The 27,449-nt window shown below is 44.6% G+C and overlaps 1 non-coding gene across 1 annotated transcript; it reads left to right on the forward strand.

The window, feature by feature from the left end:
- Window positions 1–17,688: 17,688 nt before the first annotated feature.
- On the forward strand, window positions 17,689–17,876 carry LOC126537212 (U2 spliceosomal RNA). Its single transcript, XR_007600760.1, has one exon. It is a non-coding gene; the product is annotated as a U2 spliceosomal RNA (small nuclear RNA).
- Window positions 17,877–27,449: the final 9,573 nt, after the last annotated feature.

Below are 27,449 nucleotides of genomic sequence, written 5' to 3' on the forward strand. Positions count from 1 at the left end.
TTATTTATTTATTTGTTTGTTTGTTTGTTTGTTTGTTTGTTTGTTTGTTTGTTTGTTTGTTTGTTTGTTTGTTTGTTTGTTTGTTTGTTTGTTTGTTTGTTTGTTACTGTAATGCTCGGAGAACAAAAAGATGTGACAAATTCGGTTTATTTATTTTACTTCCTTTCTTAAAACACACGACCGATACGCCACAGTCTCTGACTTCAGTATTGTGACGGTATCGAGCGATAAAGGCGTGATAGGGCCCGCTCATGGTTGCGTGACGTACCTGACACAATCCGCGGGCCTCTAAACCGGCGACATGGACTCACAGAGCTTCCGTTTCGATCCTGCTACAGCCATCTCTCGGCGGGGCCATGAACCAATGGCGAAACACGTTGCTGCAGCCGCACAACCAACTCGGGGAGCCGCCATCGGGTTTCCGCGTGTTCTAGAAGAACTGCTAAACTGGCACCTGACCTACGTTAATTAATTTATTAGTTAAAAAAGATACGACTGAACGGGGCACACAGGGCATGGCGCTGCCACCTGTGAATATTATGTGCATCTAACGTGTCCTGTTAGCTTGCGAGGTTGACGCCCAGCATAGGCAACGACCATGCGACACGTTTAGGTGAATGGGGGAATCATACGCTCTCAATTGCGGAATATTCTAAGGCCGTGGCCTTCTGCAGACACTGCAAGGAGGGCGTCATCTGCTGTGCGCAGTTGTAAGGGATTTTTATGGACACAATAGTTAAGCTCTCCGAACTGGGTTTTCTGTATCTGTCAATACTCTCACCTACGCCGCAGAGGAACGCAGTTACTTTTCCCAAATGTTTGTCGTTGTCGCGTCATCTTCGAGTAGCCCCCCGTCTATCATTAGCTTCTACAGCGCAGTAGAACGAAGAAAATTTTTTCGAACACCGTCACTGCAGTGATCGCACTACAGTCAGTCCAATCCCCAGTAAATCGCTATATATGCCGTGACAAATCCTTGTTCTGCGTTGTGCAATAAATAATAAAACATACCGATATATATATATATATATATATATATATATATATATATATATATAGAATGCAAGTAGACGTGGTAGTACACGATAGTATATGAAATTCACTGGTTGTGTTATTTCAACATGTGAGGCGTCAAAAAATCATGAGCCATTCCATTCTGTGAAGGTGGTTGACCAGCGAAGCTGTTTAGTACACGACACGGGGGTAACACATATTTTTGAACAAAGGTACCACACTCATTTATTGTCTGGACCGATGTTCATTATTTCATTCGCAGCTGCCATCACATTCTTTGATAATGTCAAATGGATGGACGTACGCCGCTGGGTAGTCGGTTGGGCCGGATTGGTGTCGCATCGAAAGGGATACGTCTGCAAACCGGAAAGCGTAAACCGCTCCTTTTTCGGTACCCACGCACCCACATTGATATCGCCGACAACGACAACAGGAGCATAGTGTCATCGCAGCTAATTCATGCAAAGTGAGCAGCCATGCACCTCACGGCACCATAAGTCATTTCATTTTTTGCTTGCTTACCGGGGTATGAGCCATCGCTCAAGGGGGTATGAGCCATTGATGACAGTTTTCGACATGCGGTTCTGCATGTTAAGGCGAAAGGCTTTCTAGGCTCATGGCGAAGTTTGCGTCAGCAGATCTAACCGCGGGAGTGTCCGCCGAAGCGTCATCACGCCATATGGAGACAGATTAAAGGCAGATTAAAGGATGAAACATGGTTGATAGTGACAGTTAGTGAATTATGACGTTATTATAGAAATTGGTAGAGGTTAATAATGACTAGTAATGACTAGTGACTACTAATGACTTTGAAATTACCAATGTCTAATGACGGCTTGTAATAACGATTGATTAGAAATGACTAGAAATGTCTAGTAATGAGTAGTAATGACTAAAATGACTACTAATGACTACTAATGACTACGACATGCTATGTTTAACGACGGCTTGTAATGAGCACAATTTATATATATATAATCATATATATCATATATATGATATATGACATGATATGATATGATATGATATGATATGATATGATATGATATGATATATGATATGACCCCGCACCTCCACCAATATGTTACGCGAACGAAGAATTAAGAACTGCATACTATTTACAAAGCATATTTACAAAGGATAACTGCAGCGCTAGCGAGTTCAACCGACAGCTCGAGAGCCAGAGAGCGTTCGTAGTCTTCGTCGAGGCGCCCACGTGCATCGTCCACAAGAAACACGCACTATGCATGTATCAATATAACCAACATGTCTAACTACGGCTTGTAATGACTAAAAATGACAAATGACTAAAAATGCTTAGTAGGGAGTAGTAATGACTAAAAGAAAGAAGAGAAGAGAAAGATAACGTTGAAATCGCGTATGGCAAGCTTATTGACGAAGTATCTCGAATATGTAAGAACCATTTCCCTGAAAAAAGAACTCAGGCTCGGTAAAAAATTACGGAAGCCGTGGAAAACCCATGAATTGCTCAAACGAATTCATTATAAAAATGTGCTCTACCAGAAGTTCGTCAAGACTAAGGATCCAAGTACATTAAAGGAATACAAGTCACATAAAAATAAGCTAAATAAGGAACTAAAATTGCATAGGAAGTCCTATTTTCATGCAGAATTTGAGGGTTGTTGGAACAAACCTGATGTCTCATGGAAAAAGCTAAATGATGTCTTAAATCGTCGAAAATCAGCTCCGCGAATACAAACTCTATTACTTGGTGGAAACGAAGTATCCGGAAGTGCTCTTGCAAGTGTTTTTAATGATTACCTCGTAAGCCTTTCTGGTGGTAGTGCGTCGTCTGATATTAGTGAATTTATGCCAAACAGAAATTCATCTTCACTATTTCTTCACCGCTTTACTGAGCACGAGCTCACATCAGTTTTCCTTTCCCTAAAAACAGCTCAAGTTGCGATACAGAAGGCATGCAGGTTCGCTTTATCAAGTATGGACTTGATATCATTACCCGGTACATTACCTATATTTTTAATTTGTTTTGTCAAGCGCTATCTTTCCAAAACGGATGCAAATAGCCAGAGTGTCGGTATTGTTCAAGAAAGGTGACATTAATGATACTAAAAATTACTGACCCATTTCTATATTACCTGTTTTTTCGAAAGGTCTATAAACTAATACTAATGCAGGTTTCAAAGTTTTGTGACAAACACAGCCTAATTTCACCAGTCCAGTTTGGATTTAGGAAACAACGGTCTACAGAATTAGCACTACTCCACCAAAAGAAATTTATCTTATTGCAATTTGAAATTAAGAACATTGTCCTTGGTATCTATATTGATTTTACTAGAGCATTTGATTGCATCCTTCACTTTGTTCTACTTGATAAGCTTGAAACCTACGGTATTCGAGGGCACTGTGAAAACCTTGTAAAATCTTATCTTGATAATCGCTATCAATATGTTGAAATAAACAATTGCCGCTCAAATCTGAAACATATCACCAGAGGCGTTCCTCAGGTTAGTATTGTTGGACCCTTCCTGTTTATTGTATATATAAATGACTTAGTACATATATATAAATATCCGAAATACGTAAGGTACACAGACGATGCCAGTATATTTTTGTTCATCACCTGACTCTAGTAGCTTTCAGAATAAAGCTAACACTGCTCTGAAAATTTTTCATGTATGGTCAAAACAAGACTGTCTACAAATCAATATAAACAAAAGCAATAATCTTTAGGCCCAAATCTAAGCAAATAATCGGTTCCATCAACCTCGTTTATGACAATGTAAACATAGAAATTGTAGATAGTTTTAAAATACTTGGAGTTATTTTCGCACAAAATGTGCTTTAGGACATGCACATAGAATCGATTTTGGGCAAATTATCTCGTGTAGTTGGCATGATGGTGCGGCTGAGACCTCTTTTACCTTACAGAATCAAGGTTATTGTTTATAACACCCTATATTTTTCTACACTTTATTACTGTCTGCTCGTGTGGGGTACCACATCACGTACGAATCTAGAGAAGATACATATACTTCAGAAAAAATTTATGCGAGCGCTATCTAACTTACCTTACAATGAACACACATCAGACTTATTTCCGAAAGCACATATAATACCCGTGTTTAACCTTTATAATTACAAGTTAAGTCAAGCTTTCAAACGGGAGGTAAAAGAGAATTTAAAGTTTCGTCATGAGTTATCTAATCTCACCAGGAACACAAATTCTTACATCACAAGGTGCACGGAACTGTGAAGGGTAGTCACTCCGCGAGCCAATTATTCAACGCAAAAGTTATCATACACACTACCAACACTTCTAAATTTGTTTCTGAAATCAAGTCTTGATATTTATGTAACGGATGTACGAGCTTTACGTGAACATTCTGTCACTCAATTTTTCTCAAATAATTGAAGAGAGTTTTTCAGGAAATTTGTGTTTTTGTGTTTATTTTTGCGCACATTTCACATGTAGTCAATTGCTATGTATATATATATCCTGTTCAATCGCTGTTTGCCTTGTAAAGGAAGCTGCGGGCTCTAGTCAAGTCGCTTGCATCTAAAGCGACTTTTACCCGCAATCTCCTCCATCACTGATGAAAATAAAGAAGTTTATTATTATTATTATTATTATTATTATTATTATTGTTATTATTATTATTATTATTATTATTATTATTATTATTATTATTATTATTATTATTATTATTATTATTATTATAAGAGGCAAAGAGAAAGAGGCGAATGATAAGAGGAAGAGGAGTATAGGCTTTCGCCGCTCACCTCTTATGAGAGATCTTAAGAGACCCTTTAATTTTTGTATGCCTGATTAGAAAGAATTTAAGCACTGTTCGCTTCACTTTGCCGAGTGCTTGTAGCCTCCGCCTTAAGGGGCTATGAGCCATTGTATTATTTGATTGCTTACGGGAGTATGAATGCTTACGGGGGTAGGATCCATTGATGATGGTAGCTTTTGTTCACGGAGAACAAAAATGCACGGAACCCTAGCCATATACAGCTTCGCTGCAAAGGGGACTCTAGTGTTAAACAAGAGCGTCGGCAAAGCTCGCGCAGTGTAGGCAAATGATCGTTTGCGCGCTTAAAGTGAAAATTTGCCCACCGGGGACCCTCCCGCCTCTGGTATTCGAACTGACGACCCTACCGCAGTTCGCACTTTGAAGCGGGACGCGTTCACCACAGCACCAAGGTGCCACGTCAGAGCTTGGTGCACTTAGTTGTGCAGGGTACAGCGCCACAAAACGACTCGGAGAACGTTGACGTCTGTGTTCAAGTTTTTTCGTTAGTGTTAAGTGGTTTAGACGGTCAAACGCCTTTGAGAAGTCGATATATATACCAGTTATCAGGCGTTTTTCATCGAAGGCTTTTAGAATGATTTATTTTTGCATGAAAAGGGAAAGTTCTATAGACCTGCCTTTTCTTAATCCTAATTGGGTGGGGCTAATCAAATTGTATTTGTTGGCAAACCCAATTATTCCAGCATACATTATTTTTTCTAAACCTTTGGAGAACACGGGCAGTATGGATATCGGCCTGCAATTTGATAAGTTGTTTTTTTTCCCCGCCCTTGAATATTCTAATAACTTTTGCTATTTGCATTTTCTTTGGAAAAACACCTGTCGAGAGAGCTACATTATAAATATACGTGAGCTGCGTCAGTATGTTGTCAAGAACGTACTTTACTGACATGATTTGAAAGTTGTCGATATCACACGTTAAGCTGTTCTTAAGAGATTTGTACACGTTATTTATTTCACTCTCAGCTGTGGGATTCATATACATGCTCGTAGAATTTCTCGAGATCCCATTTACTGCCTCCGGAGAATGAGAGCTATATAGCGACTAGATTTGTGGAGTAGTGATTAAATTATTCCGCTAATTCAGCTCCTTGTTTAAGTTGATTGTTCAGCGTTATTTCACCTACCTCTGCATTTTTTCGCACCCGGTTTAGTAGCTCATTAATTTTCCTCCACATTAAGTGCAATTTCTGTTTTCTCCCGATACCAAATTAACTGTAGAGATAGTTTCGCTTTGTATTCCGCACTCCATTCGTATTTTTCCATCCGTACTCCATTTGTATTCCGTATTCCATTTAGACAAGCGGCTGTGTAATTACCACTGGGTGTGTGTCACTTGGAGTGTGCCACAGCGTACGGGCCGCACTCTGTATGGGTGTGTATGGGTCATTACTGTATACCATACTGGGTATGTCTCACTGGGTATCTGCTGCTTGGTCTGCGCACATCCTTGGCCTATCCCTCGTAATGAACATGGGCCGCTATGAAGCAGCGGGCCTTACATGTATTTAGATACGTATCGTACTACTCGGTGTATACACTTCTCAGCGACCCTCTTCCCTCAGCAAGCGCCACACATTGCCTTCCTCCTCATGACACAGAGATGACAGTTACAGAAGACGCAGCTGCACTTACGACATCAGCTAATGCTGCTATAGTTCGGCAACCAAAACAAGTTTGGTGTCACTTAAGTTCCAGCGTTGGGTTGCATCAAGAGCAACGACTTTTGGGCTAGTTGATTACTCATAGCAGATCGCGGTCAAGCGCGCACAAGCAAAGACAAAATGAGGAGCAGACGTTGTCTGCTCCTCACTTTATCCTTGTTTGTGCACGCTTGACCGTGATCTTCTTTGCATTGCATCAGCTGTTCTTTTCTTTTCTTTTTTCTTTACCTGCGGGCTAGCATTGAAGTACGGACAACGCGCATTCGTTGAAATTTTCTTTTTTTTTTTACCTCCATCTAGAGTGTAATCTTCTTTCTCCACAATTTCGTCCCTTTTTTTTCATTTCTTTTTCATGTCCATCATAAAGCGTTCTTAAAATTGTTTTTATTAGCAGGAAGGAACTACTTTCGTTTGCTTCACTTAATACTGTAACTACATATGCATACAAACATACATACCGTATTATTGCTGCAGTGGGCCAGTCAGCATCCATAATTCATATTGGTTGCCCTAACCCTGAAACAGGGGATAGGAAATCATAATGTTAGCGGAAGCCTGAGTTGTCAGCTTCCATGTAAAACTAAATCAACGTCATTAGTTGCTCATTTACCCAACTTGCGTCGAAAATGTATTCTCAATTCCTGAATCCCATGGGTGCCAAGCACCTCTGCATCCCATGTTTACTGTTGCCGTTTGTCTGCATATGAGGCGCTTGTCAGTGAAGCTCAGCCAGAACATAAGCATGGCACCCGAAGCTCTAGGCCGGATACCGCAGGACCATCACTTCTCCATTCGCTTCTGGAGCATGATTACGAAGCAGAAGATTTTCTTCAGTCACGAAGAAACCCACAAGCGCTGCGAGCGGTGCGAGGTTTTTTCATGTTCAATTCAAATTCAAATTCATTTTATTTCAGGAGAAATGGCCTGGATCGCTGCTCAGACTAAAAACTATAATGAAACAGCTTGTACGAGTCCGTGGCGGCAGTTACGCGGCATGGGCGGCTTTGCGTTTGTGCCACAATTTATGCAATAATGTGTTCATCACATTTCTGAAAGTAGCCGAACACATTAAGTTGCAACAGAGGCCTATAGACAGGAATGAAGACGCATGTTTACAAAACACAGGTATACAGATAAATACCTTTACTGTTAGAGAAAAATATATATAGTGCAGCAGACAAATTCCTACAGCAAAAACTACCGATGAAATAGATTTGAGATTTCAAAATAATAACATGATCACAAGAGCTTACTTAACTCTGCTTTGAAATAAAAAGAAACGAGAGAGAGAGAGAGAGAGAGAGAGAGAGAGGTGTCCGTGAGCGTCAAACAAATTTGTTCAACTCAGGCATCACCGGACTTTGTTTCAACCGAAACTTTTTGGCGGAGACTTCTGCCCTTGGTGTTACTACAATTCTTTCTTTTTCAATTATTACCTATTGCAAGAACTTATATATGTTACTCTGTGAACCAAGTGAAGTACCAAGTGAACAGTAGAAGCCATTGCTTCGCCAGCAAACAACCGAAAACTCGCTTATTTTCATGTCTATATATAAAAAAAAAAAACTAAGTAACACGCCTGCGCGGCCAACTCAGCACAGTCACAGCGAAAGCTGGAGAAACAGCTCCATAGGAGCACTATTTTTGGCAGCACGCACTATTGGGTATTCGCAGCGAAGTGTCTTTGCGCCGTTTTCACGAGAACGATCTGCACTGTCCGCCCGGCGCCGACAGCGAGCTACGGCTTGCGTCTGTTGAGCCTGACGGTCTGCTGAACCCGACGTTGCGTAGTTGCAAATATATAGTCGAGCACGTATCTCTACGGTTCGCTTCTTCAGCAGCGGTTTGGACCTTGCGAAGAGGCACCATAAAGTGTACCAACGAGTAACCACAGGTAACGAGACTACGCGGCGCAGATGTGACAACCCTTGACCCGTGGCACGATAGGATACAGGTGATGATGATGATGAAGATTTATTGGCATTGATACAGGGCGGTGACATATAGTCGCCTAGCCTGCTGAGTTAACCACGTCCCGCAACAGGTAACACGCAACTCCTACATGCAACTGTTACATCCAACTGCTACATGTCGGGACACCTGGTGGAATACAACACAACTGCAATGCAAATTTTGCACGTGTCGACGCTACGCGGCGTGCATGTCACATCGAGTGACAAGGGCATGATTAGATGCTGTTGCTGATGATGATCATTTATTAGCATCCCCTTTTAGACGGTGCGGGGACAGTCACCTGTCCTGCTAGATCTAATCAGATATACTATACATGTTTTTAATTCTAGCATTTTCGTATAGATATCCTTAACCTTTTTTTCCTCCTCAAGACAATTCAACCATTTCTTGGCCAAGCTCCTACAGTGCTGAGCCTGGCGACAGCTGCGATGGACAGCTGCGGCGGTGGCAGCGGACAATATCGCCAACCGAAACAGCTATTGGAATAAGTCCATAACAGCTTACGCTGTAAAATAAAACATGCGCAATACCCCATTTATCATCTAAAGATCGAGGTCAAGGAACATGAGCTGCATCGCCTTTGTCGCAAGCTTAAGCTAGAGTCTATCATGTTTCATTCCTGCGTTGTTGTACACAGAGGACTCGCTGCAACCCAAAATCTTAAGAGAGAGGAAGTGAGTCAGAGAGAAATACACATTTATAGTTGCGGAGATGTTTGAGAGATTTGTCTAGCCACATGCCGAGCATGGCACTCTAGATAATAAGAATGTTGTGTGAAATTCCCCGCGCATACAGTACTCACGCACACAGCACACACAAGAAACAAGCACAAGAACGTTACGACTACGTGCCTTTGAAGTGCCATGACATGTTGCGGCACGGACACTTATAGCGGGGCTAACTTCGATACACCATGATTTATACATGGGCAGCAAAAAAGAACCAGTTTGCTTTCAGCAGGGCCTTTGTAATGACGAATAATAGCAGCAGTTTAAGCTGCGTCATCGTCAACGTATTCCTCCGTTCGCCCTCATCTTATGAGAGAAAATTTTGCTCGTTCAATTACGTGATGGGCCTTTCTGGGGAAACCAGAAACCGGCCATCTTTGTCGGCTAGTGCACAGAATGCGGGTAAACGCGCGGTCTAAAGTGCCGGCCGAGGACACCAGTGCTCGCTTTTCTCTGAGACCGTGATTTGGACTCTGAACCACGAAGTCTCTTCGCTATTTTTGTCTTCTATACCGACGACAGGCGGCGTATAGGAGACGGCCAGTAGCACGTAAGCTGACTTCTCTTGCTTTCGTATTTCGTTAAAAAGCACAAACACAAAGAAAATGCGCACGGATAGGACCGAATGCGAAGGAATAACGCACCCCTAGCCGGACCCGACTCATCGAAGCCACTGTCACTGGCCAATACGTTTTTAGGGCCCGCTCGATTTCAATTCCAAAAAACACTCTTCTCGTGTTCGGCGTTCTTTTCAGGACCGCAGACCCGGCCAGGGCCCGGTGCTCCCTCCGTACTCTTTTCTCCACTCAAACATAGGGACGGCCCGACGCGCGCCTTTGCGGCCGGCGTTCTTTTGTTTGCTGGTCTCTCGTTATGATTGTCTCGGTGGCGCGGCCAACATCACCTGGGGTTCGGTTTCTCCGTCGAACAAAGGTGCGTGTCCTCCCGCATTCCCCTTTACGACAAATGTAATCCAAGAAGCCTCTTAGTAAGGGTCCGCGCTCATGCCCCGCCGCCTCCGAAAAGCGCGCGTTCGCGGGCACAGAAAAAAAGAGAAAAAGCGGTTCGCTGTGCGGCTCGCTCCATTGGCCTCTCGCCACGGTCGCTTTATTTCTGCGTGTAGCTCGGGCCACGCGCACAAGCACACAGAGGCTGAGGAGTGGGGTGAAAATAAAGAGAACAAAACGCTAGGAAATGGAACCTGCCCTGCTTTACTGAAATTACGAGAGAAAAAGAAAATGTACGAGAAAGAACGGAGAAACCTTTTCGAGGACACGGTGAAAGAAGGTGCACCTCTTGTTTACAGCTTCGTTTCTTGGAAGCTGGCAGCGGTGACGCAGTAAGGACACGCGGAGTGGATGAGGGGAGAAGGAAGGGTCAGGCGCGTTGAGGTGTGCGGGAAGAGAAGAGGCGCGCGCGTCTTTTCTTCGGAGTGGCTTCCGGACAATCGGGCAATTCGGCTGAGTGGTTCGGATGACACAACAAGGATCCGGGTAGTCGTGTAGTCCGTCACGAGGCGACCGGCACCACCGGCTTGTGTCGTTTCATTTGCCTTTTACTGCCCCTCTCGATGTGCACCCCCCCCCCCCCCCTCCTTCCCTTTATTCTTTCTTTATTCCCGTCTCCTTCCTTCATTCTGTATTTTGCTGGCCAAGTATAGAGACCCAAGCCAGCGAACCTATTCCATGCCCCGCATTCTTTATTCGTCCTATGTGTGTATCCTTCATTTTCTGTAAGAGTTCGCCCATGTCCCTACATTTGCCACCGTGAAATCTGCAAGCACTGGAGCGAGCGCGCGGAATGTTTCTTTGGCGCCTATACTATGTTCTTTGCCGCTAGGCTCGCAGCGACGGCTTTGAGTGGTTTTGGTACATTGATAAGAGTGTGGCCAAGTTTGAAGCGTGCTGGAGAAAGATGCTCCGAGGGAAAAACAGCTGTTCGGGGATAAAAAAAATATGGACGTACATCTACGAGCTCTTCTCTTCAGAAGTGGCACAAAGAAACACCGCCGCGCTCCACGATATGTTGGCGGCGACGGGTTTTCATTGGACTGTGTGCAAGTAGCCCTTTATTCTTTTCCCGCCTCTAGTTTTTTTTCCTTGTTACTTATCGCGCAGGTCATGTCGCCGACACACTTCTTTCCAAGGGCTTCTGAAGACGAAGAAGACCCACAGCGCGCCGACCGACCACGACGACGAACCAGAGTGGACAACGTCGTTTGTGAGCAGAGTGCGGCACGCATAGAACGGTGTTGGACACAAAAGCTCTGACAAAATGTCTCTCATGATCCATGAAAGGTGGGGGCAGAGGACGTAAAAAGAAAGCAGCCCGTCGGGTCCGCGCGCGTCCGGTGAAAGCAGCCGTGAACGAAACAAAGGGCTCGCGCCACGGATGCGGAAGAGGAGAGGGCCTTTGATGGCGGTCCGCGGAAACTATTTCTACGAGCGTTGCCGTTCCTGCTGTTGTCTGGACATCGAGCTCGCGCGCACGCTCTTTGAACCGGACCTCTGTAAGAGCTCCTCCGCCTTGAAGCTATACAAAAAAGGCAATACTTGACACGTCGCATCGTGAGAGCACTCAGTCCTATAAAACATTCGCTGTATCGTGCGCAATCGCATCTCGTTTTCTCACGTCGTTTCATGCCACAAGACCAGTTGCGCTGACTTTCCTTTACTCTCTTGTTTCAAAACCCCCCCTTTTTTTTTTCAGCGCTTCAACACTGCTGGATCAAGCGCAAAGGAAAAGAATAGCACCACCGTACTTACATAATATTTCCTTTCTCTTGTCTTTCTTTCTTCCTTTTTTTTAAGGGGGGGGGGGTGCGATGTCACGCACGTATACAAGCACAAATCAGCGCCCACAGATGATTGTCTCGTGTCGCACTGACATGGACGGGAAGGCAAGGTATTGGATGGGTAGGAGCGAGGTGATGCTTCCCGCTTGCTGCGTGGGCACTCTCATATCGAATTGAAGGCGCCGGCAATACTCCTCGATCGCGTGTCGTCTTTAACAGACGTAGGACGAGAAGCACCGGCGAGGTCTATTCGAGAATGATTGAAACGCCTTTGAACGGCGCTCGCGCGTTTTCCTCTGTCGAGTATCGCCAGGCGCGCGGACTGCTGTTGGCAAAATCAAATTCCTCCGAGATTTCCAGGATTCACCCTGCCTCTCTCTCTCTATTTCTGCTCCTTCGAAACAAACGCACCCCCAGATTCGTTGTCGTGCCCGGAGGGCCGTCTTGATCGATATAGGGAAAAGCGCATCTTTCTTTCTTCCCTCAGAGTCGAACATCCTTCGCCTTTACGCTTCCTTCTTCTACCCTTTTATCCTACCCTTTTCACGGTTTACTCACGTTTCTATGTCGCCTCTATCGCCATAGTTGTGTATACGGACACATACATCACGCGCTGGAGACCTCGCGAGGAAATCAGCATTCAAGGAATCGTCTGAATCCAAGGAAGAGGGAGGAGGGGGGGAGGTATACGCGAGAGCTGGTTTTTGTGGCCATATACCGTTTCTCGCGCTTCGATAAGGAAGGCGAGACGTGGAAGACAGAAGAACGCCAGCCACGATTGCGGCCTTTGGTGCGTTCCTCGGAAACAAACTGATCTCACCCTACCTCCTTCCGCTTGCCAGCCGTCTCATGCAAATAAAGATAGCTCGCGCCGAAAAGCAAAGAGGACCGCCTTATAAATGCGTCATTCCAGCCATGGGATTTGAAACGGCCCAGTGACGACCGCTTCATCGATGCGCGCCGCTTGCGCCCGCAGCCAGAAGCCAGGCATGGCAGAGGACGAAAAGAGCGGGTTCGGAGGAAGGGGAGGGATCTATTGCAGCCTTCGCTGAAGCCGAGAGCAGCCTCGCCCGCTTGCACCTTAAGGCGCGGCCGGAAGATTGAGGCTTGTTGCATAGTTCAGCTAACGGTCGTGGAGACCGCCTGCAGTGAGGCCCGCCGAGGGAAGGAAGGCGAGAGACGGTCGGCGTGGCGTGCGAAAAGAAGTAACGTCAGCCATGATGAGCTTCAAGTCTCCCAGGGCGGCCATCGCCGGAGCGCAAACTGCGCCGCATCGGACGCGAAACGGCTCCCCTTTGGATTGGCCCAGAAGGAAGAGGCCTCGGTCCGGAGGGCCGACTGCGCGAGAGACGGCGTGGGTCTGCGTAGAGATCGCATGGCCAGCGGGCTTTGGCAGTTGCCGGACTGGACGTACGTCGACTGAGTATCTGGCCTCGCGGGCATGCGCCCGCTTCGCCATGGTCGTCCGTCTTGTGGTGGACTGTGTGCGTGTGTGTGTTAGCGTCTGTATGCGCGCTTCCATCTTAGGGGTGGTAGGGAAGGAATGGGAGCCTTTGCAAGGTTCGGGAAACTGCATTTGGCTTACACATCGAGTAGAAGAGATTACAAGTCCCATTTCAGAGCCGCGGGGCGGGTCAAGCACTGCATTGGGAACAGTTGTGCTAATAAGGTTTGCCATTGAGGGCGAACACTTTTGGGGAGGAGCGGCAGCTGAGACCCTGCAGAGGAAAAGAAGTTAATGAAATCTACATGCGGCCGACAAGGCCAGCCTCAAGCGCGATCGTATATTTCAGGCGCTAGAGACGCGGTGCTCTGTAGAGAAGCTTATGCGCATAGAACTGTCTGAGCAAGCTCATATAAGGAGGAGTGTTAAATATAATATTTCAATCATTAGCTTGTGTAAAGTCATAATATGCTAACGATTACCTATATTTATTTCGCTGTTGAGCGCGAAAGCCGGGACGTTGGCAAGCAGCATCATGTAGATCATCGCTGAAACTTCAAGTATTGCCTAGACGATAGCTACCCTAACATTGTCCCGGATTACTTAGTTATCATTCGCTTGAAAGCAACCACTATTCCTGCATAAATGGCATGCACCATTCTATGTATTCTTTACTAACCTGCGAATAATTCTCGTCTACTTCTTGCCGTCCCCATACGGAAGCGCTCTCGAATGTTCTACTCATCTAATGCAGAAGAAAAACGGTTTGTTTCATTGTGTGTGAGATTTTTATTCTTGAGCTACCTTATGTTCTACAATCCTGAGGAAAAATATGCCTTTTATACTGGCGTACGATAAACGAATATCAATATTTTATTTTAATTTCGTTAAAGAATGTTTAATAAGAAAGAAACGCTCCATTTTTGTCTTGCATGACTTGAGAGGGCAGTATGCATCTCTAGCACTTGCCGCTCTGAAAGCATTTGCACCCTGCTGCGCTTGCTTCTGTCCACAAGGCTGGCTCATCATTCTTTCTAAACTTTTAAGTTGCTCTTTTTTGGCTTAGTGTTTTGCATCCTTCCAAGCTGTGAGTGCGTAGCTATCCGATACACAGAGGTAGGTGTACTAATAAAATGATGTGGCCAATTGCGAAATAAACGCGTATATGATCCCGCACCATTGTCCTCCGGTTTACTCCTGCTAGTCTGTCAAATATTTTCGCGCAGGATTGTGGATTTAAGGACAATAAATGACACAGGTGTATGGCTTTATGCCACAATACTTAAGCTGCTTCTACTGCAAGCATTTTCGTATCGCTCCACATACAAGGAAGCATAACCTGTCCTTTCTTATCTTCCTTGTAGGTCCCCAAGTGTTGTGTCAAATACTGGGAAAGTATACTGGGAAGGGCATAAGGTGGGTTCAGCTGGCTCAAGACGTAGATATCGGAACATTGATGGCAAAAACCTTTGTTCTGTAGTCAACATGATGATGACGATGAGAAGGAGGAGGATGGGGAGACACAATGAGTGTTCTTGGGCAGGAAGATGAGCGCACAACATGCTTCTGTGGCCTATGATTTGAATGTTATCAAAACCTAGTTAAACAAGTTTCCGGCAATGCTAATACCAAAAAATTTAAAACATCAGGACACGAATCAGCATGAAATGCGATCGTTATTGGCTCAGGTCAACTGTACCTATCGCTCAGGCACGTACCCAAGATTTTTTTTGCGAGGGGGCCAATCGAAGTTAAATTTTCTATGCAAAGGAGGGAGGGAGGTACCTTTACTAGTAGAAATGTGAATAATGCCCACCGTTCGCTATAAAGACGCGTAAACCCGCGACGTAGAAATGAAGTAAGGTGTATCTCACAGGTACGCCTGTGAGATACACTTCTGCTTTACTTGACAAACAGAGAACCATATCAACTGAACTCGCGCTGAAAAGATGCGTAGGAACAACATTGCCAAGAGCAAGTAAACAAGGGAAAGTGTAAAATAAGGATGTTTACTAGCGTTTTTTTAGTTTGCTCTGGAAGACTGTCAGAGACGTTTATATTTGCGCAACAATCACAGTTCTTTTGGATACCTCGTTTACTGCTCTACCAAGTGCCAAAACCGACTCATATTGTTATTTGGGAAGTTGCGTAACGATGCGTGGCCGCCAATCCCGTACAACGGCGTAGAGTATAGGACGCTGCGGTTCTAGGCGTACTGCGGCCGCATAAAACATCCACATAAGCACAGCAGAGAACTGGCTACGTCAAGTGGCTCGACTGATATTTGTAGAGGCGTCATTCAAAACACACGGAGTCATTATTCACTGCCGGCGGCATTCTCTCTACTTTTTTGTTAAATAAAAAGATGTTGATCTATAAATATTTTCACAAAGAATGGTTAAATTTGTTAATTTTCGCTTTTCCTTCCTGTTTGGCTGTGGCCTCGGCTCCCTCCCTTAATAGATCGCTTAATTTCTCAATTCCTTGCGACTCTTGTTTCCAGTTGCCAATTTTGCACGATAAGTGCTGTACAGTTAAGGAAAAGCCAGACGAGTTAACGGGTGACATTCATATTTCGTATGGGTTTGACGGTTGTTGCAGGTTTTCTCCGGCCGCAACTCGTTCCACGACCATAGAGACCAGCAGACTACGAACTGAATCCTTGTCCTGGTTCCTAGACCAGTCTAGACAAAGAAGGTCGAACTAACGAAGCAACAGTGAGGCGCGTGACCGTTGCAATAGATGGTGACAACTGAACGCATCTCGAGTTAATCGCACGTGCACCTAATCGATGAGAAAACTGGCCTTTACACCCCAGGAGATGCGAATGACTACTGCCATCCAAAAGGAGTGAAATAAGGCAGCAAAGTGTTGACCGCCGAATAGCTGTCAAATCTCAAGATTGATTTGGCGGCGTTTTTGGAATGTGTGTTTGTGTAGGCGGGGGGGAGGGGGGGGGGTGTCTTTATTTCGGGGCGTGGGGGCCGCGCCCCTCCCTTAGGTACGTGCCTGCTCTCGCTCTAGTGTTGTATTGTTGAACAGAGCATAGCTAACTGGTCTCTCTCTCTCGCCAAACTCCCTTAGTGATTATCATCATTGTCATTTTCTTACTACGACTGCAGTTTATTACTGTTTTCAATTGTTGTTTTTGCACTATTTTCATGTCTTGTAACTACCCGAGCTCTTCGCAAACAGAACTGCGTCCTCTGAAATCCCGTTAGCGCTTATGAATTCAAGTGCATTTCATTGTTTATTGATGATATGCATAAATCGGAAAATAAGCTATATTAGAGTCGGGTATGGCTAAATTCATGCCTAGAGTTTTGAGGCAACGTTCTCAGAATATGCCAGTCGAGGATAGAGATCCTGGTGTGACCAGTGGTGCATATATTCGCTTCGGTTTCTACGCGTCTGACCTAACACTGGTGATGGTCCCGTGAGACATCCTAACATTGAGAAGGTCGGTGAGTCTGCATGTAATGCACGAGATTTACGAGAGATGGATGACACCGGCAGGACAAGTTAAACTTTGTGTCGCGCACTTAAGTGATTAGTCCAATAATTCTAGGATAATTATTTATCTATCGCATTGTCGATGGGATACATCTAAATCAGGCAGCTCTCATTCAACAGATGTGACACTGCGCCACTTCAAACCTGCTACGCTAACTTTTTGAGTAAGGATGTTGGAATGCTAAATTTTCGAATCGAATAAGAATGTCGTGAAAAATTCTCTTCGAGTGTTGACTTGAATACTGAATATTCTTCCATATTGAGGAATAACTTCGCTGGGTTTGCTGGTGGAAATAACTTCACGTACGCTCAATTGTGAGGGCCATCAACGAGTGCACATTCTCGCCCTTTATAGTGGGGTAATCATTCACGTGTTGCTTCCTCGAGACAAGCATTCAGTGGACCGCACGATATAGCAAAAGCATCAAAGACGATGTTCTAACAAATCGAATATTCGACAATGACGAAGTTCATATTCTAAAACAAAAATGTGAGCCATTTCACTTTGTGAAGGCGGATGACCAGTGGAGGTGTTTTGACTACGACACAGAGGTGACACAGAATTTTAAACATAGGCCCCTACTAATTTACCGTGATTTTTACACACATTCGCATGGACGACGGGACCGCCGCCTCGAGGAGCCGGAAGAACCTAGACACCCGTAACGTTTCGACCTGACCGCCACCAGGGCAGAGCGGAAGGAAAGTAGATACGCAAGCGCTTGGGAACGCTGACAAAAAAGAGGGTGGTGTGAAGGTAGACATGACGAACACGGGTCAAAGTATAGTACCTGTCCTTATCAGCTTAATATATGATACGGGTTCTATTTGGACCCAATATATTAACCTTATTTTTGCAAGTTGGTGGAGTGCTTGAATGCTTGAAGCCTACTTCACCTCCGCCGCGGGTCGGCCCAGTATTGCACTATCTTCGGGATCGGTCCCCGATTTATGGTGTACGGACATCGATCCACTGGAAACTAGCCACATACAGCTTCGCTGTGAAGCTACCGTATTCGCATTCGTAATATAACTTCCATGCCACAGTCTGCGCATGATAATTTTGCGCTACTGGAAGACGACTCGCTACAATTTACAGAAACCATCGCTCGAAATCGCGATAGCGCAATTCGACCAACGACCTCCAACAAAGGAACTTCTTTTAAAATGCCGACATCACAAGCTATCGCAGTGGAGGGCGACGAGGGCACTGTTGCACATTTTAAGGGCAACAGAATAGGGCAAGCGGTTGTAGCCTGAACAGATGTTTATAGGGCTGCAAATGCTACTGTGCTGTGTGGGAACGGTACGCGGTGACAGTATTTGACTGTGATTGTATGTCTATGCTCCTTGCTTTCTTTATCTCTAGTTTGCTTTCACTTTACCTGCCCCTCCCTTCTCTCCCCAGCGTAGGGTAGCAAACCGGATCTACCCATCTGGTTAACCTCCCTGCCTTTCCCCTTTCCTCTCTCTCTCTCTCTACTTGAAGATGAGGTTCGTGAACCCAAAATGCTCTAGCCAATAATAAAGTCAGAGCTCCCAACTTGTCCGCCTTTTACTGGAACTCACAAAAAATAAAGGATAGCAAAAATAGGACGAGGTGCGAAGAAGAAAAGTTGAAAATAATTTGGAAGCAGCAAGAGGGCTAAGCGACTCTAAGAGTTAGACTACAGGAAGCTAAAAAAAGTAGTAATAAATAGGGGATGGCGGCGCAGCTGGTGGACGTGGGAGATCAACGTGCAACAGCGGTTAGCGAAAGAGAAGGAACATGTTCGGTCATCGGGGAGAGGGTTAAAGCAGCCGCAGCCGGGAAATTTTCTGACCTCATCTGTGGGAGTAGGGTAGTACGGGCGATCTGAGATCTCGGCGTGGTTCCACTGGAGCCTTCGCGTGCTGTGCCGCCTCCCCCAATCTCTCTCTTTCCCTGCGTTGGTCAATTGACGTGAGATGCCGGGCGCCGTGTTTAACGAGATTACTTGGAAGCTCTCCTGCTTCTTCTTTCGCGTCTTCTACGTTCGTTGCTTTTTCTTAATATTCTTTCCTTTTTTACTTTTTACTCGCCTTCAGGAGCCATTGGCAGCAGGTGGCTGCTGGTGGCTACACAACGCGGCTCTTAGAGGAACTTGGCACGTTCTCTTTTTTCTTTTTTATAGAGTCTCCCTGGCGCTCTGAATACTTCTTAACTTGTTTTGTTTCTCGCTGGCTAGTTAGTATCCCTCAATAAATGTGTGCCTATGCTATATCGTCGAGACGTCGGCCAATAGCAGATGTGACTCGCGTGTGCTTTGTTTGCACAGGGATCGAAATGGCACTTGGTGAGTGGGCATCAAAGGAAATATGTTGTGTCGAGAGATATATTGTTACCATGTTCTTTCTCCTTTCTTCATCTTGAGGAATTACCACATAACACAGAGTTACGGGCACAATTGCAGACTTCGAACTCTGAAGCACTATTAACTTTTCTTCTTCAAGAGGCAAACTTATTACAGCCGAATATTATTATTGGCGCCCATTTTTCTGATTGCAGTTATTTTATCTTATGTAGCATTACAGTGGTGCCTCTGCGATGCCAACCGGCCATTTATGAATCTGGTACGATGGCGAGTATGTTGATGCCTTTGAAGATGTTCTGTCAGTGAGGTACTTAGTTGATAAGAATTAATGCTCGTTGTCAACGTATATACCGCAGTCCCCGCCATGATAGCGACTACCGTTTCGAATGCAGGAGAAGGGTAGAACACCAGCTGGAGTTGTAAAATAGGTATTTTTTAGTCCTGGACGTCTATAAGTGGCTCATAAAGTCGTGGCATGATACTTGTTTACTTGTTACAATAGTTTAGCGACCTGTAACGACGAGCAGTTTCCTTTACGTATATGGTTAGTTTTCTTTCATTCTGTTCCGCGATTCCTATTGTTGTAATAACTTAGGTTCTTCCCTCTCTTCTTTTTATTTGGTTAGATTTCCTTTCTTTAGGTATTACCGCAGTCCCATCAACATAAATTCGACAGAGTTTTTTCTTTTTTTCAGGCCATGAGTTGCCCCTGTGGCAAAACTAATTCATCGCCGTGAGATCCTAAATTTTCACTGTGCAGGTTCAGTAACTTAACAGACAAAATAACAGCTGTTTTCATATTACGCCACTCCAAAAGCAAAGAGATATACAACGCAGTCTCTTGCACGATACCAAATTCGACACTATATTTTCTGTTTATTTTATCCTTGGTTGAAGTCTCGAAAGTCTTAACGACTCGGCGTGGTATATTCTTTCGACGCCTTGGAGGAGCAACTTTTGTCATGAGGACTTTCCTTCTAAAATGCAGTTTAAGAACTTCACTTTGGCTAAGCGCTGCGTCAGACAGCTTCGTGGAAACAGAGGCTTCGCGCGACACCTGGCGCGCAGTTCCCCCAAAGGGGGCATCCGTTATCCCGTCCGGGCGCCAGCCAACCACCTCGTCAACTATGAACCCGCTGTCATCTTCGTGGCGTGCAGCCGTCACCCGGCGGTGGCGGAGGCTGGCGCGGTCTGGGCGGCAGCGCCGAGGCGTTGGTGCTGCAGGTAGCCGCGTGAACTCCTGTGTTCGTAGTTCCGTGCACTATGCATAGCGCCGACTTCCCGACCAATCAACGGAAACGTTAACTCTGCGCTTCATATTTGAACACTCATGTTGTCTCATGGAAAACGATTCGTTTCTATACGTTTCAAGGAGTTTTGGCCGCGACTCTCCCATGCTACATTTCCTGTGATATATCTTTCTTTCTCTTATTCTCTCGCGCACGTTCTAGACTGCACATTTTGGTAGTCTAGAATTAAGTAGTGCAGAACAGGTCTCGTAAATTTCCTTCAATCGGTTATCTGGATGCTTTATAATTTTGCTTCTGCATAAGATTTTCACGTTTTATTTCTCTGTCATGGTGTCAAAGTTGCTGTGCGCTTGGTTGAGAACTCCTCTGACCATTTATTGCATTTTCCTTTTTTTTTCAACCCCCTCCAATTAACTGTGATAATGTGGAAATAATAAAGTTTCAGTTCCTTTCCTCTGAAGTTTAACTGCTCGGAACTGGCTACAGAAATTATACGTGTGCTCAGTGGTCTTCGTGTATGCATTTCTCCTTCAAAGCACTCCATCGTTCTCTAAGCGAATCAAAATGGATCATACGTGTCTCTTGCTAGATACATTTGCTGACATGACCTAGCACACACTTACGTCGGCTGGGTGCGTAATAGGCTACCTACACAGTGTTACAGGACGATGGTGCCTATGAACTAGTACAGTAAGAATGTCACTATGAACTTTCCTTCTCAAACGTGTCTTTCATATGAGTCAGGCAGGCATTTCTGAGCAGGCTGTGCTGGCCTCCAGAACGCAGTAAGATGTAAGTAGTCCAGAAAGCTAAGGAGATTGACACCTGCTGCGTAAAACGTTTAGCGTTGTGCACATGCTTTAGAATTCTCTAAATATCCAGGCACTTGCACATTCATCTGTCACTTGCAAAAATTTCGCTGGCATTTTAGACCGGCGTAATAATGTCCACGTGCTTACACCGAACAAATTCTTTTACTTGTCATATGAGTCACGTCATGATTACCTCAATCAAAGTGACCAAAAGGAAAGAGACCCTGAACATCAGGAAGCGTTTCGTAGGCGTTTAATAAATGTGAATACACGTACTGTAGCGTGTTATGTCTGATTTCGCAAGAGAGACCGGGAAGCAGACCAACAGATCGACTGAGCGTGTGTCCCAGCTCAAGAAGCTTCCGAAATAGCCAGAACTGGTTGGTAACTTTAGACGTTACCAATTCGAACATCAGCGATACTAAAAACGACGCCGGTCTTACTAAGTCGCGTCTCTGCTTAGACATGTTTGCAGTTTTACCCCAGCAAGCCGCGCCTTCACTTTCCAACGTACTGCTTGCAACTATAGAGAGGCCGTGTCTCGTGCCGGAGGCAGCTCGGCTGTTCATCTGACCCGTCTACTCCGGAGGCAGGCGCTCCAGTAAGGATGTCTGCCGCCCGCTTGCGCACAAGTGAAGGCGCCCGCCGTCGCGTCGCTCCTCATTTGCAAAAACCGCTCCGATGTGATGAACGACCCATTGATCATCCATACATCTTGGGCCGCGCCTCCGGCGGCAAAACGGGGCGCTCGCGCGCGCCGGCGGCGGTCGCAAGGCCGGGAGCGCCGAGATGAGTTGGAGCGGCCGTGCGGATATTCGCACATGCTGCCCCATTTCGAAATTGTATCTCCTCCCGACTGCGACGAGCTCCTCTTACGAAAGTGAGCAGTGTAAGTAGAGATGTGTGGCAAAGGGTGTGTTTTGGACTACTTTTCAGTCGAAGAAGTAAGCTAGTTCGCCATCCAGGGAAACGTGCTTCGGATTGTAAATGTAAACAATAAATTTGGTTGAAACATGTGAAATTGGAAGTCAGTGCACTTGTTCCGCAAACACTGACAGTCTAGGATGATTATAATAATGGTACTCGTGTAGGGGAGCAGCTGTATCATTCGCTTTCGGAACAGACACGGTGGGTGCGTGGGATTTGCGCACATGCTTTGTCACTTACTGCTGCTAAACATATTGCGTCCTGAGCGAAACCAATCTGTTATGTTTGACATGCAGGGTCATAAATTGAACAACTTTCTAATAAAAAGAATGTCGCTACAAACGCACAATTTCCTTAGGCAAGTAATGGCAAACTGGATCATTTGTCCGCATTACTGTACACTTCAGACACTTGACAGCAGCTGACTTTAATTTCTACTCCGGCTAGTGTGCTGCAGCCAGGTAAGAGCCGAACACGAGTCTGTTCGTTCTAACCTTCATCGAGACGCAAACGGCGCGAGCGCGATTCGGGAAAAAAAAAATTAGGCACGAGCCGTTCGACACCGAAAACCGCAACGTGCCCGCTCCGACGAGCATAGCGCACCGGATAGGCCTCACGTTGATGTCTATACTGATGAGGCTTTGATGGTTCGTGCGTCAAGGCATGCGCGCGTGGCTGCTACCATCCTGGGTGGCACGGGCGACGCGCTGGCGTTCTCTCCTTCAACGGGACAACAGACGTGTAGCGCCTGCTTCTTTTCTCTCTCTCCCTCGTCCTCCCGCGGCGTCGCCACGACCTGGCTTATAATTAATGGCGTTTTAATACTCGACCCTGATCGGACTCGCGCGTCTGTTGTGCTCCGTCGGTTCCCGCGAGGGGCGCCGCACATGTGACACGCCATTAAAAATGCAAGGGCACGCTTTCGCATTTGCTCGTAGCGCCACTTCGCAGCGAACTGGGTGCCCCGTGGCTTCGGTCGCTTGAAACGTTAGTAGAGCTGTTTCCCGTACAGTTATCCTTTTTTCTTTTTTTTTTTTTGAAATTGTTCTTCGTGTACCTCTTTGCGTCGAACTCGCAGATCAGGAGTTGCATCTGACTTGCGAGTTCAACTTTCCGGCAGCCCTTTACTACTGGCAAACACCTCATTCCGGCAGTTAATTTGGCCTGTTCATTTCGCTAAACGCGTTAACAAAGCTGCTTGAAAGGTCGCCGATTCACGCACCCTACTTCTCTTCATCTTCGATGCTTCGTCCCTGCTCAAAGCTTCCGCTCTTATCTAGGTAATCTTTAAAAATAGGCAAAATTTTAATGAAATAAAGAAATTATAGTTGCAGGACAGAGAGAGAGAGAGAGAGGGAGAGAGATGATGATTGTAAATGCAACGCAAGGTGTTGTGCCTGACAGCATGTTTACCTGCAGATTGTTATAGTAAACGTTTTTTCATCCGACACGCGATTGTTGCTGTTATATAAGTTTTGGGAAGCTGGCTTGTTGCTTTGAGTGTGAAAACGTACCATTATTTTAAATGTTATGAGAATAAGCTGTTAGCATTTCATGATGTACCACGTTTTACTCGATGTCTTCGCAATGTTATTGTGTTACAGTGCCTCTGCATGAAGTGTCATGTCGGTTAACACAGCCTGAATTATCAGGCCGACCTATTTTATAATAAGAACAAGGGAGCAACCTCTCTTTTTTAAAATAAATTGGTGCCTGGTGGGACACTAATGTTATGGTTGACGCCGTCTGCTCTACTTCGCTCACCCGAACAATATATTACAAACATTGACTGGCTCAGCAAACTAGTAAACACAATACAGATGAAACGTTAAAATGAAATGTGACCACGATTGCGCATAGTTCGCGCAATGTCAAAGCTGTTATTATTATTATTATTATTATTATTATTATTATTATTATTATTATTATTATTATTATTATTATTATTATTATTATTATTATTATTAGTATTATTATTATTATTATTATTATTATTATTATAGCACAGGCACTAGGTTACAGTGTGTTGAGGTATGGCATTACAGTCTTTGGCTTTTGTTCAGATCGTTGGAGATGCAGGGTCGACCGGATTATAAAAAACATTCTTAAAAATGTTGCGTACAATTCCCCAATAGTAACATCTGCAAACATCTTCTGTGAACTTGGGCTACCAAACTTCCATTCATTACTTATAGAAACAGTCGTCGTTAAACATTCCTGGAATTCCGCTCTCAAACAAAAACGTGCCGCCGTAAGGGAGCTTAGAAAACATGTCCGTTATGTAGTTCCGCGTTCAGCCACAAGGTATGGCGCGGCCAGACGCTGCGCTTATGTGCCTGACATATTTAACAAATTACCAGAAGAAATCTTGAACGCGACATCAAAAAGCACGCTCAAACACTTCTTAAAGCAGCTACAGTAAAATTACCCTCTTGTACATTTTTTTTTTGTATCGCAATATCTTCAACTTTTGTTATATGTAGATAACCAAACGTTATCTTGTTCTTTTCAATTTCTTGCCTTTCATTTTTTAAACTTTTTTTTTATTCATCTCTCATCAATTTATGTATATTTTTTTGCTTTGTCTATTACATTCATAGGCACGGTCCTACAAGCCAACTGAGGCTTAGACCGGCCTGCTTGTGTTATTTTGTATATTTTGTGGCAATAAACATTATTATTATTATTATTATTATTATTATTATTAACCAGGGGCCAGTTTGAAGAAAAAGGCATGACATTTCTGTTTGGAGATGTCATTCAAGCTTAACAAGACGTCGACATGCACGAAGGCTACTGTCGTAGTTACGATGCTGACGTATATGATGGCGGCTTCACTTGAGAACGATGACCACGACTTCCGTCTTGAACGCCGATGCTCAGTAGGTATGAAGGTATCCGAGCCATCCGACCTTGCGTCGGACTCGACATCGCCAACTTCTGATGCCACTGAAGAGTTGAGGCGCTTCGTTGCAGCGGGTGGGAAGCGGGTGGCAAGGAGGGTCTCGCAGCAATGCAGGAATCGTGAGGGCGACTACAAACAGCACTGGGTGTTGCTCATGTACGATGAAGCACAAAATTAGAAAAACTTCAGCATCAAAAGAAGCCACCAACCAAACGCAAGAACTTCGTCGTCGTCTCCCCTAGTTACAGCAAGGATATTGTAGTTCAAATCACATACAATTCACTGAGTATCCGAACACATTCGCCTATTTTGATAAGGTTCCATGCAGAATTTGAAACACACACACACACACACACACACCAGTGTTGTACGTTTGCTAAGGCATAGTTCATGAGGAACAGCGAATACCTCTTTAAGAGGTTCCTATACTCATAGAGACTTCTACAAATTTTCCATTCTTTATACCATTTGAATTTGAATTTCGTGTGCCCTGATGGAGGCCTTTGTTTCTGGTCAAACACTACAAAACGAGTTGTTGCATAGATGAAAGAAAGGTGGTTGTCATTATTATACTGTTGTCCGGTTTACGCTAAAAAACATTACAGTTTAAAACAACGCCTAGCACTATAAGTTAATTTCGCTGCAAATTCTGCTGCGAGACGTTTAAGAAAATCAATCGCGTTGGACCCGGTGTCTTGATACTGATGCATTGCCATAATACATCACCTCACTGTGTGTTTGTGGTTGAATTGAGTTTCTGCTGATGGCGCATTTGTTATTAACTTCTATTTCTACTTACCCGCGAGATATCTTTGGCAGTTTCAACTTGCTCAGTGATGGAACAAAAACATTATCAAAGATTGCAATACTCTAACGCCAAAAGAGACGTTGGCCTCGCTTTTCCGCAGTTGACTCATACTGCCGCAAAGTAATAGAGCGTCTGAATAGTGACTTTCTTGTACAAATTATTGTAAAAATATGCACCTTTTTATGCAGAGAAGGGTCATCAACTTCGCGTTATGCAAATGGAAGAGCAGTAATGATGCTGCGATTTTAAGAGCAGGGCTGCAATAAGGAAAATGAAATATCGACAACCTTGAATCTTTTTGGAAGAGTGATCTCTGCGTTTGGCCACATCAGCTTTAATTGCCGTGGTTATACAGAAACGATAAATTTCATATATAACGGTCTTTTTTTTTTTAGTTGCCTCAAATAAAAAAAAAATGTTTGTGGCAGATACCAAAATAATGACCCTTGAGCTAGGCTACACCATGAGGCGGTCATTACTTCCCCGAGAAATGAAAATGCGTTATGGAATAATTAGCATAATTATACTGATCACCATTTCAATTAGTCACATTACGGCGCGTATTTAAATCTACTAATTAAAGTCGGCGTATCACTTCGAAGGAATTTTCAGGTCCACAATAGTTCCGTGATGATAATTTTCGTGGTGTCCGACGAAATGCATTGGCATTCCAGTTACTTTTGTGCTTAGATGTATAAAACAGCATTTTCATAAAAAGGTAATTGGAACAACGGTGCATTTTTATCACAAGTTTGACGGCGCATATCTCGATATTGATGCCACCCTCATAATTCTTTTCAAGTCGATATGCCTGGCAAACTCACTAGCTACAATTCGTAGATCGAAATCTGCGCCACATTATAATTAGCTTAAAGGTAAATAATGTAATTATGTTAATTATTCAATTAGAAATTTTGTTTTCCCGGGACTACTTGGCTACTTCATAGAGTAATTTAGCTCAAGGGTTATAATTCTGCTATTTTCCACAGGCAATTTCAAAAAATTCGGTGCGGATAAATTAAAACGAACTATGTATGAATGAGAAGATGCTGTGGAGAAATTGAACAACTGGTCAAAGGGTGAAAGCAGCAGTTATTCAGAAATGGCAACACGATATGCTTACCGAATTTCTAGAGCTTATTGCATTAGTACTTGAATCACAATTTCACTATGAATCTCTCTTTCTCCTTCTGCAGTTCTAGCAGAGAACACAGACATCACAAGAAAGATGCCTAGTTAAGACATCAATTTCCTCCTATCAAGCGAATTACATATAGTTTGCGGGTGTTACGTTTCGCCTACAACGCGCGGTAATACCGGCGCGGATGCAACGGACGCCGGGGCTTCGTTCAAAGCGGCAGACATTTTGGCCCGTTCGACGCCGCCGCAACGCCTCCCCGCCAAGCGTGTCCAGGCGTGTTTCAGTGCCACGTGTCTTCGTATGTGCGTGTGTGTGTGTGTGCCCACGCTTGTCAAAGCGCGGCAGCCG

The sequence above is a fragment of the Dermacentor andersoni genome, chromosome 4 (assembly GCF_023375885.2).
Source record: "Dermacentor andersoni chromosome 4, qqDerAnde1_hic_scaffold, whole genome shotgun sequence".
Classification (NCBI taxonomy): domain Eukaryota; kingdom Metazoa; phylum Arthropoda; class Arachnida; order Ixodida; family Ixodidae; genus Dermacentor; species Dermacentor andersoni.